This window comes from Zootoca vivipara, chromosome 16 (genome assembly GCF_965207765.1).
Source record: "Zootoca vivipara chromosome 16, rZooViv2.hap1.1, whole genome shotgun sequence".
Taxonomy (NCBI): domain Eukaryota; kingdom Metazoa; phylum Chordata; class Lepidosauria; order Squamata; family Lacertidae; genus Zootoca; species Zootoca vivipara.
In genome coordinates, this window is record NC_142599.1 from 21,242,000 (window position 1) to 21,260,775 (window position 18,776).

Genomic DNA, 18,776 nt, shown 5'->3' on the forward strand with positions numbered 1-18,776 from the left:
TCTGAAATATCAATCTCATACACATCATTGATTAGTTTGGCTTGAATAAACACTTCACCATCTTTTATCACATTGCATTGTCCATTTTTAAATATAATTTCAAAACCTTTCTTGTCCAAGCTAGACACACTTATTAGATTACAGTTCAGCTTTGGTGCATACTTAACATTACTCACTGTAGTATCAAAAGACTCATTGTTCACTTTGAAATTCAAGTTCAAAGATCCTGCACCTATTGACTTTATAACATTTCCATCAGCAATTTCAATCTCAGACTGTTTATTATTGTCTATTTCATTGAAATATTCCCTTTTATAACAGAAATGGCTGCTTGCTGCACTGTCCAGAAGCCACTTATTGCGCTTTCCTTCACAGCTCTGGAAAGCTACATTTCTTTCTTGCAATATCATTGCACGCCCACGACCCCCCTTCTTTTCGCCTTTTGATGGAAAGGGGCGGGATTTATTCCTAGGTGCCCGGCATTCCTTCGCCATGTGCCCTTTTAAATTGCAGTTAAAGCAAATTATTTCCTTTGGCGTTTGTCTGGACCTTTGAAAATGCTTGGAAGCATAATTAGTGTCCTTTCTCCCTGTATTCCTTTCTAAAGAATCAAGGTAATCTCTGCATTCCTCTCTCAAATGATCAATCAGTTCTTCAAAAGTCAGGTCCTTTTTGTGATCCACGCAACTCTTGAATGAACTGAAGCTTCGTCCTAGAGATGCTATCAAAAATGAAACCTTTGTTTCTTCATCAAGGGCTTTAGGAGTAAGATCAATCCTCTGAACAATTTCACTAAATTTGCTGATATGGTCAGTGAATTCTTCTCTTGAATTCATCCTCAGCGCAGTTAATTTGCTCATCAAATTCCTGTAGGAGTTCTTAGTAGATGCTCCATACCTGCGCTCAATATCTTTTAAGATTTTAGCTGCATCATCTTTGCTATTAACTGATGTTAGATGCCTGTTGCGAAGTCCACTCAAAATTATGTATCTGGCCTCGCTGTTCATGCGTTTCCAAGTTGCTATCTTTGCTAAATCCTCTTCTGTTTCGCCAGTAGGCATAGGATTTTCAATGGCATCCAAAACATTCCTTGCATCTAAAAATGCTATCAGGCGTTGTTTCCAAAATACGTAATTGTGGTCATCTAAAGCCATTAATCCTAGGTTAACTCCACTATCAAAATCTGCAAAAGCCATCTTGGAATCTCAAAATTCTAAAAATTTCTCAAAATTCAAAAATTTGCCAAAAATTCCAAAATCAAAATCTCTAAAAATATCTCAAAATGCAAAATAATCTTCACTGCCTCTGAGTTCTCAGTGCTGTAAACTCTGAGGGAGGGGAGGGGTAGCTAATCCCCTAGGCACACTGGAGAACAATAGACCATGTGCTCACCAGGAAGTTCTAACTGAAAAAATCCTACTCAGTTCAAAATCACAATCCAAAGCAATCCTTCAAAAATACACAAAAATACGCAGTCCTGGGCCGTAATAACCCTTTATGGGAATGTTAGGGATGTGGATTAGGATATATTATTAGATAGATCCTATCCAAGCTTGTGTTAGCAAGCTTCCAATATTAGCAGAGTGACATTCCCCTTTTGTGCGCAGCAAAGCATGTGCGTTAGATTCGCTAGAATCTCTATAACAATATTACACTTTATAGTTCAATATTACACTTCCTGGCAAAGGTCCCCTTTGTCCCTCTTAAAAGAAATACACAACACAGTGTTTATAAAATAAGATAGAGTTTACTTACAGTTTCATCCTGAGTTACAGCATAATCTCAGAAAGGCAGGCTTGCTTAGAAAAGTTACAAGTACATATATATCTAGAGACTACTTAGTAAAGTAAGACTCCATTTGGTCTCACTCTTGGCTGCAGGCCTAGAGTGAGAACCATGCTAACTAGAGATTCTCTGGAGATGTGTCCTCATCGAGGGAGGAAGTAGCTAAGAGAGAGAGTGATTGCAGGCTAGGGCTTATCTAATCCAACTCATTTGCATGTCTGAGGGAACAGGAACTGACCTGTAGTCAGATGTCCCTCCAGGTGAGTTCCTGTTAGTGGACACTCTAGGAACTGTTGTGACTTGTCTGCCCCAGTGTTCCATCCCACACTCCCATCATCCCTAGCTAACAGGACCATTTGTCAGGGATGATGGGAATTGCAGTCCCAAAACATCTGGAGGGCCAAGTTTAGGGAAGCCTGGTCTACACTACCTGGCAGGAGCTCTCCAGGGTTTCAGGCAAGGCAGTTTCCCCAGTCCTACCTGGAGATGCCTGGGGTTGAACCTGGGACCTTCTGCACATAAAGCAGTTGACCTACCACTGAACTACAGCCCTTCCCGCTGGCATGGAGGGAGAAACATCAGACAGAAAGTTCTGTTTCGAGTCAAAACTTCCTAAAAGTTGGGTTCATTGAGTGAAAGTTTGAACTCCCGTGGAAGTGAAATTAAAGAAGAAGGAGAAGAGGGGGGGAGCCCCTTCCAATCTCCAACGTGTTCCAGGGGTCAGCCCACCTCCCCTGCAGTGCCTGCTGAAAAGCCACTCCATTTCATTATCATTCCGTCGAGCAATTAAATATAGTATTATCTTATTTATTTTGGCTTGCCTTCTTGCCAGTCCCCTGCTGTAAATTAAATGATTGCCGAGTTAGATTAACAGAAAGCATATGTGGAAATTACCTTTTAATTTCTTAATTACATTGCACTCACCCACAGCTCAACCCACCTGTATGGAAGAGTGTGATGTTAATTTCCATTGATATATTATCTTCATTCCACAAATTAGGTTCCTGTTAAAGAGAAAGCACGTAGGAATTCGTGGCTTCCTAGAGCACTGGAGGGGCTCTGCTTTGCCCTGTGCCCTGGAATGGACCCCTCGACTGATCTCGGTGGGGTTGTGGGAGCCCTGCTTGCACCCCACTCGTGACACCCCAAATTGCAGCCCTGAAAAACAACACAGAATCTGATGGTTCCTGAGAGGCTAATGCACATATTGCGGCATGAGCTTTTAATCTCCTCACTGGATGTGTAGAAGTGGAATCAAGAATATAAGAAGAGTCCTGTTGAATTGCCTATCTGACACTAGAGGGAAGTTCAGTGGCAGAGCACCTTGCCTTCCATGCAGAAGGTCCCGGGTTTAATCCCCAGCATCTCCAGGTAGGGATGAGAGAGGCTCATGCTTGAAACTTGGGAGGGCTTCTGCCACCCAGTGTAGGCAATACTGAGCTGGATGGGCTAGTAGTCTGACTCTGAATAAGGCAGAATTCTGCAGTCAACCTGATGCGTTTTGGAAGTCCACCTGTAGTACATGAGGACGTTTTTCATGGCTGTTATACAGTGACGTGCTGCTTCTGATCCTGGAAGCATAAACTTCAGGACAAGTGACTCATAGCTGCCAAGTTTTCCCTTTTCTCGCGAGGAAGCCTATTCAGCATAAGGGAAAATCCCTTAAAATAAGGGATAACTTGGCAGCTATGCAAGTGTAGCCCTCCATAACTTTCCATCTGGTTCTTGGGACTCTTCCCAGGCCACACCCTTTACTGACCCTCCTTTGCTCCCTCCTTGAGTGCTTTTGCCCAGCTGGAAAGTGTCTTTGAATGGTGGTAAAGGTAAAGGGACCCCTGAGCATTAAGTCCAGTCGCGGACGACTCTGGGGTTGCGGCACTCATCTTGCTTTACTGGCTGAGGGAGCTGGCATTTGTCCACAGACAGCTTCCAGGTCATGTGGCCAGCATGACAAAGCCACTTCTGGCAAACCAGAGCAGCACACGGAAACGCCGTTTACCTTCCCGCTTGGAGCGGTACCTATTTATCTTCTTGCACCTTGACGTGCTTTCGAACTGCTAGGTTGGCAGGAGCAGGGACCGAGCAACGGGAACTCACCTCTTTGCGGGGATTCAAACCGCTGACCTTCTGCTCAGCAAGCCCTAGGCTCTGTGGTTTAGACCACAGCGCCAGAGATACTAAATATTTGGATCAGCATGAGTTTCAAAGGCTTCAACCTTGGGAGGGGGAGTCAAACCACAAGGCTGATGTTTAATACGCACTGCCTTTTCTCTATCTCTAAAAAAATGTTTAGGGGTACTCTCATTTTGACTCAAGAAAATCGCCATTTTATAGTTCAAATAGGGAAAAATAAATATAGTAAATGGACAAAGTACAAAGATTCACAAAATGTTTAGGGGTACGCGTACCGCTGCATCACCCCAGAAAAAAGCACTGTTAATATCTATCCTGGGATGGGGAAAGTTTTTCAGTCTGAGGGCCACATCACCACATAAGCAACCTTCTGGGGGCCACATACCACAGCAAAAGCAGGGCAGAGTAACAGTTGTGACTCTTCCCTTTGTACTGTAAATCACACACATCTCTACATCTTCAATTCAGTTAAGCATGAGGCACCGTCACAGATCCAGACCACATCCCAATCATGACAAAACATTTCAGGTGGTGCTGGGGCAGTGAATTGGGGGGCGTTGGGTGAGTCCCCAGGGTCAGATAGAGACATCTGGAGTGTCTCCATCCCTGATCAATATTTGTATGAAAAAAGCACCCATTGTTGTACGTTTTTCTCTCCAGAATGAATAGAGTGGGATTTAAATTAGGGAAGGACCTGGAAGAAAAGGGTTAAATAACCCCTTCCCCATATTCAGATCAGCTGCCTTTTTTTCGGAAGGGGGTGTACTAGTTAGTAATTAAGGAAAAGCAAAAAATTTTAAAAATGGAAGATCTATATCAGGCACATCCAACAGGTAGATCGTGATCTACTGGTAGATCACTGAACGTCTGTGGTAGATCACTGGTAGATCACTGGCTCCCCCCAAACTTTAGCTCCCGTAAAAAAAAAGGTCAACAATGTTTGCCCTGCACCGCCCCAAAATGTGGCTTTACTCCTCCCTAAAAGGTCAACAACTTTGACCCGAACCCCCCCAAAACAGGGCTTTCCTCCTCCCTAAAAAGCTCAACAACTTCGACCTGAACCTCAAAAAACAGGGCTTTTCTTCATAGAAAAAGTTCAACAACCTTGACCTGAACCCCCCAAAAGGGGGTAGATCACTGCCAGCTTTTAACTCTATGAGTAGATTGCAGTCTCTTGGGAGTTGGCCACCCCTGATCTATATCATGCTGACGTCACACACAAGTTGTCCTTCTCAATGGAGCTTAGAAGGAATACAGCCAAAGCCTTGGCTGAGTGCTGCTGGCCATGGTGCTGAAAGGGTCTTATGACTGTGGCGCTTTCAGGGTACAGATAGGTTAGCCCAGCAATAAGCAGGCTCACCAGCTCTCAGAGGTGGCCGATGTAGATTATTCATTTTATTATTTATTATTTCGTAACATTTTTACACCGCTTGATGGGGGAAAGACCTCAAAGCTGTTTGCAAAAGGTAAAACAGTAAAATCAATAAAAATACAATATACACAAATTAAAATATTGAAACAGATTGAAATGACGTCAACTTTCTACGCATCTAGGTAGTCTTGTCTAAACAGGAATGTTTTTAGCAGGCACCAAAAAGATAAAGGAGTGAGAGCCTGTGGCCCTCCCAATGTTGAAGGACTAGCCATGATGGTTATGTTCTACTGCAGGCATCCCCAAACTGCGGCCCTCCAGATGTTTTGGCCTACAACTCCCATGATCCCTAGCTAACAGGACCAGTGGTCAGGGATGATGGGAATTGTAGTCCAAAACATCTGGAGGGCCGAAGTTTGGGGATGCCTGTTCTACTGCTGCTGCCAGAGGCATTGTGTATCTTGAATACCAGTGCCTGGTAATCTCCTGTAGGCAGAGTGCTGTTGCGCTCAGGTCTTGCTTTCAGGCTTCCCTTTGGGGCATCTGGTCGGCCTCTGTGAGAACAAAATGGTCTCCTTATGTTCTCATGAATCCATCTTGCATCAATCGCAGCCAGCATGGCCATAGATGAGGGATGATGGGAGTTGTAGACTAACGACACCTGAAGGGCCACAGGTTTCCTCTCCCCAGTAGAGTGGTTTGTGCTGAACTAGGGTTGGAATATGGTACACATTCTGAGAGAGCTTATCTGATCCGCATCTCCTGAACTGATGTGCAGGTTAGAATGTGTAGCACAAGCTGAAATCTGTACCCATATTGAGCTGGAGCTAAGGTGGTCCAAGGGCTGCATCATTTATTTATTTATTTGTTTATTTGTTTTTTTATTTATTTATTTGTATATTTATTTTTCTAATGCTAAAAACAGAATTATTAACACTGTTGGATGTTGTTGTTGTTGTTGTTTAGTCGTGTCCGACTCTTCATAACCCCATGGACCAGAGCACGCCAGGCATTCCTGTCTTCCACTGCCTCCCGCAGTTTGGTCAAACTCATGTTCGTAGCTTCGAGAACACTGTCCAACCATCTCGTCCTCTGTCATCCCCTTCTTCTTGTGCCCTCAATCTTTCCCAACATCAGGGTCTTTTCCAGGGAGTCTTCTCTTCTCATGAGGTGGCCAAAGTAACGGAGCCTCAGCTTCAGGATCTGTCCTTCCAGTGAGCACTCAGGGCTGATTTCCTTCAGAATGGATAGGTTTGACCTTCTTGCAGTCCATGGGACTCTCAAGAGTCTCCTCCAGCACCATAATTCAAAAGCATCAATTCTTCGGCGATCAGCCTTCTTTATGGTCCAGCTCTCACTTCCATACATCACTACTGGGAAAACCATAGCTTTAACTATGCAGACCTTTGTCGGCAAGGTAGTGTCTCTGCTTTTTAAGATGCTGTCTAGGTTTGTCATTGCTTTTCTCCCAAGAAGCAGGCGTCTTTTAATTTCGTGACTGCTGTCATCATCTGCAGTGATAATGGAACCCAAGAAAGTAAAATCTCTCACTGCCTCCATTTCTTCCCCTTCTATTTGCCAGGAGGGGATGGGACCAGTGGCCATGATCTTGGTTTTTTTGATGTTGAGCTTCAAACCATATTTTGCGCTCTCCTCTTTCACCCTCATTAAAAGGTTCTTGGATGTTGGAAGTTGCTGGACTGCAACTCCTCTCAGCCCAACCAGAATGGACAATGGCCAGGGATTATGGAAGTTGTAATCTAGGAGCACAGGTCCCCTAGCTCTGACTTCTAGATGGTGGTGAGACAAGAAGCTTGATGTGTTGGTTTTGCCTGTGACTTTTGGGGGGAATACAGGGCTAAACTCACCTGAGGAGCAACATCTAGAGGCCACTTTAGTGCTGGCTGGTGTCCGTTGTCCTCAGGGGAAGCCCTTTTCTCAGTCCTGCCACCCTCACAAGCACACTCGGTGGGGAGAGGGCCTTCTCGGTGGCTGCACCCAGACCGGCTCCTTCCTTGTCATTTTATTCCAACACGCTTCTGGGGCCTGACTGGTTTTTCTTTTCTTTTTTCTTTTTAAGAAAAGGGTTTTAAAATAAGGCTGTGCTGTTTTTACCAACTGGTTGTTGTTGGTTTTTTAAAATAAATAAATAAATAAATAAATAAACCTGTTTTATATGTTGGAGGAGACTCTTGAGAGTCCCAAGGACTGCAAGAAGATCAAACCTATCCACCCTGAAGGAAATCAGCCCTGAGTGCTCACTGGAAGGACAGATCCTGAAGCTGAGGCTCCAATACTTTGGCCACCTCATGAGAAGAGAAGACTCCCTGGAAAAGACCCTGATGTTGGGAAAGATGGAGGGCACAAGGAGAAGGGGACGACAGAGGACAAGATGGTCGGACAGTGTTCTCGAAGCTACCAACATGAGTCTGACCAAACTGCGGGAGGCAGTGGAAGACAGGAGTGCCTGGCGTGCTCTGGTCCATTGGGTCACGAAGAGTTGGACACAACTAAACGACTAAACAACAACAACAAATCTGTTTTCATATTCCTATATTATAGTTGAATTACTTTTAGACTACTATTTTAAAAACGTTTTTTTATTATTTAAAACATGTATTGTATTATTACCATTACCATGATTATTTCCACCCCACCTTTCCCCCATCTACATAAGCTGCCTTTAGTCCTGGATTGGGAAAAAGGTGGGATAGAAAAAGAGGTGCTGGAACTCACCATGAACGTCTCCCTTGTCCTCTTATAATGGCAATGGTGCCCACCTGAGAGGTGCCAGAACTGAGTTCCAATGAGTTCCAGCTAAAATAAAGCCAGGAGGAGGGGGAGGCAGGCAGCCAGGCAGGCAGGCAGAGCCAACTCATTCAAGTCTGTCACCATTCTCTTCCCCGCTGAGTTCTCCTCAGTTGAGACTGAGGAGAAGGAAGCTGCCAGCCAGGGGCACCTCCTGGACTAACTGTAAGTAAGACAGCAGGCAGGTGAGAGCTGGCTGAGAGCAGACTATGGTTGGTGGATCAGTGCCCCAGCCATCCGAATTGACCCACCTCATACACTGAGTAAAACCCATTGAGATCAATGGTCTTAAGTCTATAGATTTCCATAAGGTCGGCGGTTCGAATCCCTGTGATGGGGTGAGCTCCCGTTGCTTGGTCCCAGCTCCTGCCAACCTAGCAGTTCAAAAGCACGTCAAAATGCAAGTAGATAAATAGGAACCGCTACAGCGGAAAGGTAAACAGTGTTTCCATGTGCTGCTCTGGTTTGCCAGAAGCGGCTTTGTCATGCTGGCCACATGACCTGGAAGCTGTACGCCGGCTCCCTCGGCCAGTAATGTGAGATGAGCGCGCAACCCCAGAGTCGGTCACGACTGGACCTAATGGTCAGGGGTCCCTTTACCTTTATCTTTTATGGCTAACATCATTTTCATTTTACTCTTGCCTTTCCTATCTATGGATAGAGGGGACCACCTTAGGGTGCCTTCGCTTTGAAATGGCTCCACCCAAATATATGCCCCTGGTATAAATCCCCTAGTGGCTTTTCTAGCGCTCGGCCACTTAAGAGAGTGCACCTATTCCTGGAGTGACAGGAAGACTGGGGAAGCAACGTACCTCCATTTGCGCAACGCCCCCCCCCTGTGATTAGACATCTTTCACATTAATATTCCTTTATTATGATTATGATTTTTTTAATATATAAAGAACACACCCACCACTCTCTCTCATTCACAGCAGGGAGTCGCGTTTTACTTTAATTGCCTGTGTTTGAATCAATTTAGGCTCAATTATCACTTTTCCATAGGTGTTACTAAGGAGCTATATCTCGGCTTCAAGCAGGCAGATTGATGCCCCTCTCTGTTCTTCCAGCTGTATGTCCAAGCAGAGCCTGGGAGCTGTGTGTATTTTCTCTAAGTGGGCTAGGCCCTCCTCCTCCTCCTCCTCCTCCTCCTCCTCCTCCTCCTCCTCCTCAAACCAGAGGCAGATGCAAAACCTGCCTCTCCCCATGGATGGACAGAGTGTGAGGAGGCTTGAGGTCCCCCCCCCCCGCCCCAGAAGGCAGAGTCATTATGGAGAGCTAGAAACGAAACTCATCAAGGCCACAGCACGGCTGCATCCAGAGGTGGACAAGGAGCCTCCATGGGTTCCTTGGAACATGGGAAACTGCCTTATACTGAGTCAGACCTTTGGTCCATTTAACTCAGCCTTATACTGAGTCAGACCTTTGGTCCATTTAACTTAGTGTTGCCCACACTGACTGGCAGCAGTTCTCCAGGGCAGGCATAGGCAAACTCTGGCCCTCTAGATGTTTGGGACTACAATTCCCATCATCCCCGAACACTGTTCCTGTTAGCGATGGTGATGGGAATTGTAGTCCCAAACATCTGGAGGGCCAGAGTTTGCCTATGCCTGCTTTCAGGCAGGGAGCCTTTCCCCGCCCCTACCTAGAGATGCCATGGATTGAATGTGGAGTCTTCTGCATGCAAGGCAGGTGCTCTGCCCGTGAGCTACAGTCAGCCCCTTTGCGTCCATCTAGCTCCATATTTCCTACACTGACTGGAAGCAGCTCTCCAGGGTTTCAGTCTCTCCCAGCTTGTGCATGGTTGAACCTGGGACCTTCGGATGCTGTGCCACTGAGCTACGGCCAATTCTTTGATTTGGGATTGGCGGTGATGGGAGGGGAGGGGGGAGCCTTCTCCATGCCCCTTCCTTCCTCCTCCTCCTCCTCCTCCTCCTCCACAGGTGGCCTTGGCCTGCTTCCTCTGTCCCCAGGAAGGCCGCAGTGGGGCTCCAGCCCCCCCCATCTTGCCGCTCTTTCCTCCCAAGCTCTGCTGCACCCAACGCTGATTAGATCACTGTCGCTGGGGACCCCAGAGGTTAATTGCCATCCTCTTTGTGTGCCGCCCGGCGAGGAGCCCCAGTGTGGTTTGGGGGCCTGGATTATTCCTCGGGGCTTTGAGCCTCTCTGTGTCTTGTCTCACCCAGCAAAAGAGGAGTGCTTAACAAGTATTAAGAGACACAAATAATTCTCCCTTTCTCCCCCAGCCTTTTCTTCCCTCTCTTTCTCTTGCCTTGTAAATCCTGCTTAGCGCAGCTGAATAAGCCAAAGGCTTCACACTGCACCTTTATTCAGGGCCAAAGTGGCTGCGGATTACCTCCCTCTCCCTTCCCTCCCTCTCTCTGTGCCCCCCCTCGCGCCCTCCCCCCCTCATGTTTTCTTGCTCGACATTTGTTCTTGGAAGAAGGGAGCAAGGAAGGCTTAGGAGGGGGGGTGGGCAGGAGGGGGGGTCCCCCCATTTAAGGGGATCTCAGCCTATTCAGGGCAACTTGTCCAGAGCCCGGCAGCTTTTGTTCCCTGGCCATTCTTCAGATGATTTCTTCACTCCAGTAAAAGCACTTTAATTCCTTTTTAGATACCGAGATTCCATCCACCTCCTGTCCTGTGTGTGTGTGTGTGTGTGTGTGTGTGTGTGTGTGTGTGTGTGTGTACCCCTCCCTCTCTCCAGTCCACCCCCCTCCCCCCACCAACTCACACACCCCTCACTCACTTTCTCAGCCTCTTTTTTTATCAAGGGTCTTCCTGCAGACCATCAACAAAGCCAAAAGGAAGAAAGGAAGAAATAAAAGAAGGACGGCAGGATGGTTGGGAGGACGGAAGGATGGAAGGAAGAGGGAATCGGGGGGGGGGGCTGGATGTTTGTGTGTGCATGTGTGTGAGAGTTAGCGAGAGAAAGAGAAAGAGAGAAAGAGAGAAAGAGAGAAAGAGAGAAAGAGAGAGAGAGAGAGAGAGAAAGAAAGAAAGAAAGAAAGAAAGAAAGAAAGAAAGAAAGAAAGAAAGAAAGAAAGAAAGAAAGAAAGAGAAAACAGAGATCAGGAGAAGTAGGGATGTACACATTAAGTAAGACCCTATCTCTTTCCTGGATCGATTGATGCTCGAAATGCTGGGAGCATTTGAATTACAGAGAGCTCTTCTTCAGCTTTAGGTGTTTTGAAAGGAACTGAAAATAATTGTACTACTTGCATTCGGGTGTGGAGGTGCAAGACTTCTCCATCAGAATGTTAGCATTTTACTGCTGCTGCTGCTGTGGGTTTTTTGGGGGGTGGGTGGGTGGCTCTGCTGTTAACATTTATGGGGTCTATGGGCTATGTGTGTGTTTTAATAAAATTAAATAAAATGGAAAGAGATATCCCAACCCTGGAAGCACAAAGGCACCAAATTCCTGAATTTAATTTATTTTATGTTGCATCCCTATTGTGTACCACATAGAAATGGTTGTATTAAGCAGTAGACGATTGGGAGATTCAGGACAGGCAAAAAGAATCATGCAGCACATAGTTAACCTACAGAACTCACTCCCACAGGAGGCAGTGATGGCCACTAACTTGGATGGCTTTAAAAGAAGATTGGACAAATTCAGCATGCCAAATGTACACTAAATTGTTGTTGTTGTTGTTGTTGTTGTTGTTGTTGTTTATCCACCCTTCACCTTAACGTCCCAGGGCAGGATGCAACATTTAGCGCATCCATTTAAAGCAATATCATGCCACTTTAAACAGGTCATGGCTTCCCCCAAAGAATCCAAGAGACTGTAGTTGGTTAAAGGTGCTGAGAGTTGTCAGGAGACCCCACCCCTCTTCCCCTTGCAGTGCTACAATTGCCAGAGTGGTTTAACAGTTAACCCTTCTCCCCAGGCAACTCTGGGAGTCGTAGCAGTTCTGTAAAATTCTCATTTTCTGATCATTCTAGGGCTTCAATTAAAAATTATATGAAAAAAGACCTTATTTGAAATCTGGGTGGGTGGGGCTGCTGAGGAAGAGTGGATTGGCTCAGGAGCAGGGCCGTCTTAAGCATGTCGGGCGCCGTGGTGCCGTGGTTCGGAGATCGCTCCGGTGCCCCCGCCCGGCCCGTTTCTTGCTGCACCTGGTGGGCGGGCTCTGCGTCCACCTGGCAACCCACCGCCCTGGCTACTTGCGCCACCCAGCCTTCCCCTAGAGCTGGTCCTGCTCTGGCATCTGCAGTTTGGCCAATCCTGGCCTATACGTTTTGTCCCTGTGCCATCTCATGAGCCTTTGGCAAACTTTCCTCTTTAGCATGATGCATCTGATCACCTGTGTTCAGAACATCCCAAGATGAAATAAGATCTGTATCCCCCTTTCCAAGCCTGCAATATTTTATATATGAAAATGGGGTGGGTGTTATCTTCTCCCCTCCCTTTTACCACCGCCTCCTCTTCTAATTAAGTCCAGCTTGAAACCTCTTTCAGTTTCCCAGCGCCTTATTTGAGATCTTTAATGTGCCTGGAGCCTTTAACGACTCCATAAAATATTAAATAAATGCTGCTTGCTTTGGGCAATTCACTCCCTGACTTCCTCCTGGCTCACCTTCCCCCTTTCTCATCACCAGCAAGAAGCAGTAACCTCTCTCCTCGATTAGCTGCCTTTGGAGGGCAGCATCAGATGCTGAGGAACTGGGGAGTGAGGGGTGTTGGGTGAGTGGAGGGAGCCGGGAATGTTTGCCAACAAATAAAGGTCTGTGTGGTTAGACCCTTCTGCAGCCTCCCCCCCCCCAAACCTGGCAGTGTTTGCTCAGCAAACAGTGCTAATTCAACTACTTCCCTAGTTTGGATTCAGCTGGTGACAGCATGTCTTGCCTCGTCCATCCCCTGGAAGCCCCAGTTCCCAGTTCTGTCACTCAGGGCCATGCAATGCACCCAGACCTCCCATGTGCTCCGACGAAAAGGATGGTTGGAAATATGGGTCTGCACAGAATCAAGGATGGTTCAAGGCCCGTCTCCTAATAGATGCTGACAATTTCAAGCAGAGGCTAGAAAATATTGTTGTGGGTTTGGGGTAGGGTGGGAGGGGTCAATCTGAATGATGCCCCGAGTCCCTTCCAATTTTAGGGCTCCTGTACCCAATGAAGATTAGAATTTAATCATAGAATCCTAGAGCTGGAAGGGACCTCTATTGCTGAACTGGTTAAACTTAGTGGTTTCTTTGCAAGACGTGACCTTAGCTGGCCACTTAAGTGTCCTCATCAGCATCGCAGAAGAATGAGCCGGGTTGCAAGAGCTAGCACTAGGTGATGGTGTCCTCCAGTCTCATGGGTGGGCCTTTCCTCTACCCCAGTGTTTCCCAACCTTGTGCCTCCAGATATTTTGGGACTACAACTCCCATCATCCCTAGCTAGCAAGACCAGTGGTCAGGAATGATGGGAAATGTAGTCCGAAAACAGCTGGAGGCACAAGGTTGGGAAACACTGCTCTACCCCACCCCACTTAGCTGCTAGGTAGGAGATCAACAGCCAGAGTAGTGTCTGAGAGCTGAGCTGGAAACAGGCTAATTTTAAAAGTCACTTCCGGGTACTGTGTGATGTGCGTCAATTGGACGCACATAAATTGGTTGTTGCCTGTAAGCCCTTTGTTTGATCTGTCCTGAATCTTCCAACAGCCAGCTTCATTGGACATCCCCAAGTGCTAGTGTTCTAAAGCTCAAGTCAATTATTATCAGGGAGAGGGGGCTGTAGCTTGGTGGTAGAGCACATGTTTTGCATGCAAAAGGTCCCAGGTTCAATCCCTGGCATTTCCAGATAGGCCTGGGAATTATCCCTTGCCTGGATCCCCAGAGTGTTGCTGCCAATCAATGTAGATAGTGCTGAACCAAAGGGACCAATGATCTGATAAGGCATCTTCCTATGTGCCCCTCTCCTAGCAAACAGTGGCAAGTCGCATGTTTTACATTTTACATGTTTACAATCTTTCCATGAGAGACTAAGGGGTGAGACCACAAGATCAAGGGGTCCTCTTCATTGTGAGAGGTTTTGGGATGACCTCTGAGTTTGCTTGGTCCCTGGGTAAGAGCCACAGTCCTGGGTGAGAGTCAGGAGGCGTGGGGGCTGAGACCTGCTGAGCAGGGAAGGAGAAGTGGTCATCATCAGTACTGAAATTATAGTAGTGATATCTGCATCTATTTATTAGCTATTTGCCACGATGGTTTCATTGCATAACCACTTAGATTTGAACATGATGTTAAAAGAGACCTGCAAATATATAATAGTATCATAATAATTTATTATTTATACCCCACCCATCTGGATGGGTTTCCCTAGCCACTCTGGGCAGCTCCCAACAGATATTATTAAACCAATGTCCCCACTGTGGAAGGATGTGTGGATCCAGAATTGGCCTCCACAGTCACTTATGGACTCATCTTACTTGGCTACAGTCACTTACGGACTCATCTTACTTGGCTACAAGTGATCGCCAAAGAAGAAGAAGAAGAGATTAATAATAATAATAATAAGGCAATAAAACATTAAACATTAAAAACTTCCTCTAACATAGACTGGTCCTCACCAACAAGGAGGACCTGTTAAAAATGTGCCAGTAATGGGAACCTTGGGAGGTAGTGATCATGTCCTCTTTGGTTTCATTATAGAGGCAAGGGAAAGCTGAGTGTAGCCAGACATGCACTCTGGACTTTAAGAAGGCTGATTTCAAAATGGCCAGAAATACTCAAAGAGAAGGGAGTCCAAGATGGACGAGAGTTTCTTAAAGGTGAAATATTGGTGGCACAAATGCAGACAATTCCAACAAGAAAGGAAAGTGCGGGGGGCATCTAACGAAACTGGTGTGGCTGCAAACGGAGCTTACAGGTGAGCTGAGATTTAAGAAGGGTATGTATAAAAAACGGAAGAAATGGGAGATCGTGGAGAGTATACATGAGTAGCCAACCAACAGTTGCAGGGAGAATGTCAGTAGTGTGGGAATGTTAGGGATGTGGATTAGGATATATTATTAGATAGATCCTATCCAAGCTTGTGTTAGCAAGCTTCCAATATCAGCAGAGTGACATTCCCCCTTTTGTGCACAGCAAAGCGAGTGCATTCAGGTTTGCTAAAACCTGTACAATAATATTATACTTTATACTTCAATATTATACTTCCTGGCAAAGTCCCCTTTGTCCCTCTTAAAAGAAATACACAACACAGTGTTTATAAAATAAGATGGAGTTTACTTACAGTTTCATCCTGAGTTAACAGCATAATCTCAGAAAGACAGGCTTGCTTAGAAAAGTTACAATTATATACATGTGGAGACTACTTAGTAAGGTAAGGCTCCATCTGGTCTCACTCTTGGCAGCAGGCCAAGAGGGAGAACCATCCTAACTGTAGATTCTCTGCAGATGTGTTCCCATCGGAAGAGAAAAGGCTAAGAGAGAGAATGGCTGCTGGCTAGGGGCTTTTGTCCCAGCTAATCCATCTCATCTGCATATCTGGAGGAACAGGAACTTAGTCAGGTGTTCCCCAGGTGAGTTCCTGTTAGTGGACACTCTAGGAACTGTTGTGACTTGTCTTCCCCAGTGTTCCATCCCACAAGTAGGGCCAGCGTTCAGAATGAGTTCAAGCTTGCAAGAGAGCTTAAAAATAATGTTTAAAAGTTTCTTTGGCTATGCTCAAGAGGAAGAGCAAGCAAGTAAGTAGGTCCTCTGTATGGAGACTGAGAAATGCTGCTCAGTGACAGAGAGAAGGTGGAACCGCACCTACTTTGCCTCTGTCTTCATTCAAAAGGAAAGCAGTGCCCAGCCTGGTGATAACAGAATAAATGACAAAAGGAGGGAGCTGCAGCCCAAGATAGGAAAAGAGGTAATAAGAGAACACCTAGCTGCATTAAATGAATTCAGATCTCCAGGGCCTGATGAGCTGTACCCAAGGATACTAAAGGAGCTTGTGGATGTCATCTCAGAGGCTCTGTCTATAGTCTTTGAGAATTCTTGAAGAACAGGTGAGGTCCCTGCAGACTGGAGGTGGGCAAATGTTGTCCCCATCTTCAAAAAAGGGAAAAAAAGAGGACCCAGGTAATTACCAGCCATTCAGCTTGATGTTGATATCAGGAAAGGTCCTAGAACAAATAATTAAGCAGTCAGTCTGGGAGCACTTAGAAAAGGATGCTGAAATTACTAAAACCCAGATTGGTTTCTCAAAAACAAGTCACGCCAGACAAATCTCATTTCTTGTTTTCTTTTTATAGAGTTGCAAGCTTAGTAGATCAGAGGAATGCTGTAGATGTAGTGTATCTTGATTTCAATAAGGCATTTGACAAAGTCCCCCATTATTGCGGAGAAGCTGGTAAAATGTGGGCTGGACACGGTAACGGTTAGGTGGATTTGTAGCTGGTTGATTGACTGAACCAAAAAAAGAGTTCACTAACGGTTCCTCATGGATGGGGTAGAAATCCAGTTCAGTTTGTGTTCAAAAGTTAACTTCCATAATTTGCACTTCCTGAAACAATATGGGCAACTGAAACAGGCATCCTTCAAAATTCATACTGCAACACAGTTCTCCAGTCAAGTAATGGATGCCCTAGGGCAGGCATAGGCAACCTTGGCTCTCCAGGTTTTGGAACTACAACTCCCATGATCCCTGACCCACTGGCCCTGTTAGCTAGGGATCATGGGAGTTGTAGTTCCAAAACATCTGGAGAGCCAAGGTTGCCTATACCTGCCCTAGGGTAAAGGGTGCCTAAAAATGCATATATTAGTGAAGGTAACATACAAAATTGCATTGTGTTAGGAGAAATGACTTTGCAAAAACTTGTGTGTTAGGCAAGGCTGCATACAAACACATATAGATTAGGGACTATTTGCACTAAAATGCAGATAAGACTTCATGAAGACTTTTTTTAAAAATCACAAACTGATGTGGAAACACGGGGAATGAACTTAAGGTTGGGGGAAATGAGAAAGCGAAAGAAACCGAAATTGACAGATTGGTACTTAGAAATGAAAGCATGCCAATCTAATAACCTGAGCTGTCCATCCTCACTTAAACTGATGGCATTCCTGTCACTTCCTTCTAAACCTTTCCCCAACATTCTGACTCTATTCAGTTTCACTCCTTAGTACTGTCCTCAAGCTCTCTCTCCCTCTCCCTCTCCCTCCTCTGTGTGTGTTTGTGTGTTTGAGGTAGGCAGATGGACATCTCCCCCCCAAGAGTCAAATGGTTCATCAGGACACAGTTCCTTCTATGACCAGAATCAGCTGCCACATAATCCAACTGCCACTGTTTCCGTCTCTCGGCCATTGTCCCAGCCTCCCAACTCCCACTCCCAGCCTTCTGTCACAGCCTTTGGGGTTCTGAGCCCCCAACCCCATTTGGCTCTGTAAGGAACCAGCCCCTCTAGAGACCATGGAGGCATAGAAATCATTGGAACCATCCTGGCTGGATGTGGTTTCCCCCCCTTTTTCTTCCTGTGGCAGGGTTAGAGAAGGAGGAGGGGAGGACCTGTGTGTGTGTGTGTGTGTGTCAGAACACATAAATCAAGCACCACAGCCTTGCCATTTAACACACTCTTCTCCTTCGAGTTGTCAGTGAAACCGTTAATTAATTAGCTAATCCCACAATGAAGTGGATTCTAAATGGATCTCCCCTCCCTTCCCCCATTTAGGTAATTACTGCTGAGGGAGCTTTTGTAGAGAGCAATTTTCCAGCAGGGGCAACCTCAAATGGCTCTGGGAGAAGGATATATCCCAGCATTTAAAATAATCACAAAACACCCCCCCAGTCTGTATGATCTTACGCAAGCCAGAGAGTCAGGTTTGGTGAGATGGGTGAGAGGCTGAGTCTCTCCCACCCATCCTCTTATGTATGCAGCATGGTATTCAGTGTGTATGACTTCTGGGCTGGCTTGAGATCCTTTGTTTCTTTAAAAATAAATAAATGTCCATGTAGGTGATTGAGTGTGGGAGCAATGCAAGCATTTCCCGCAATTTTTCTAGAGTTTGAATTAAGGAGCTAATAAAATAACTTAACAATGGATGCCCAATTCTAAAGTTTATTTACATCTACTTGCTCTATTTTTCCGTCTCTCTAGGAATAATAATATTTCAAATTCATAAAAAAATAAAATAACCTATAAGTAAAAGACTAGTATGACTCGGGGGGGGGGACTGTGTTGCTCCTCAGTAGTGATGGCACAGGTATTATCCAGTAGGAGCCTGCGATAATTTGACCACCCACGATCCATGCACTGTTCATGATCGCAATGGAAGCAGTGGCTAGGGAATTAAAGATCGCATTATCCTTGAAACAAAATAGTTAAGACTTGAAGCTGAACAGCTATTGAGAGGAGACATTGATCCTGTAAAGCAGGGGCATCAGGCAGGAAGGAGAAATAATAATTTATTATTTATACCCCGCCCATCTGGCCGGGTTCCCCCAGCCACTCTGGGCAGTTTTCAACAAAACACTAAAATACAGAAATCCATCAAACATTAAAAGCTTCCCTAAACAGGGCTGCCTTGAGATGCCTTCTGAAGGTCTGCTAATTGTTGTTCTCTTTGACCTGTGATAGGAGGGCATTCCACAGGGTGGGTGCCACTACAGAGAAGGCCCTCTGCCTGGTTCCCTGCAGCTTGGCTTCTCGTAGCGAGGGAACCACCAGAAGGCCCTCAGCACTGGACCTCAGTGTCCAGGCAGAATG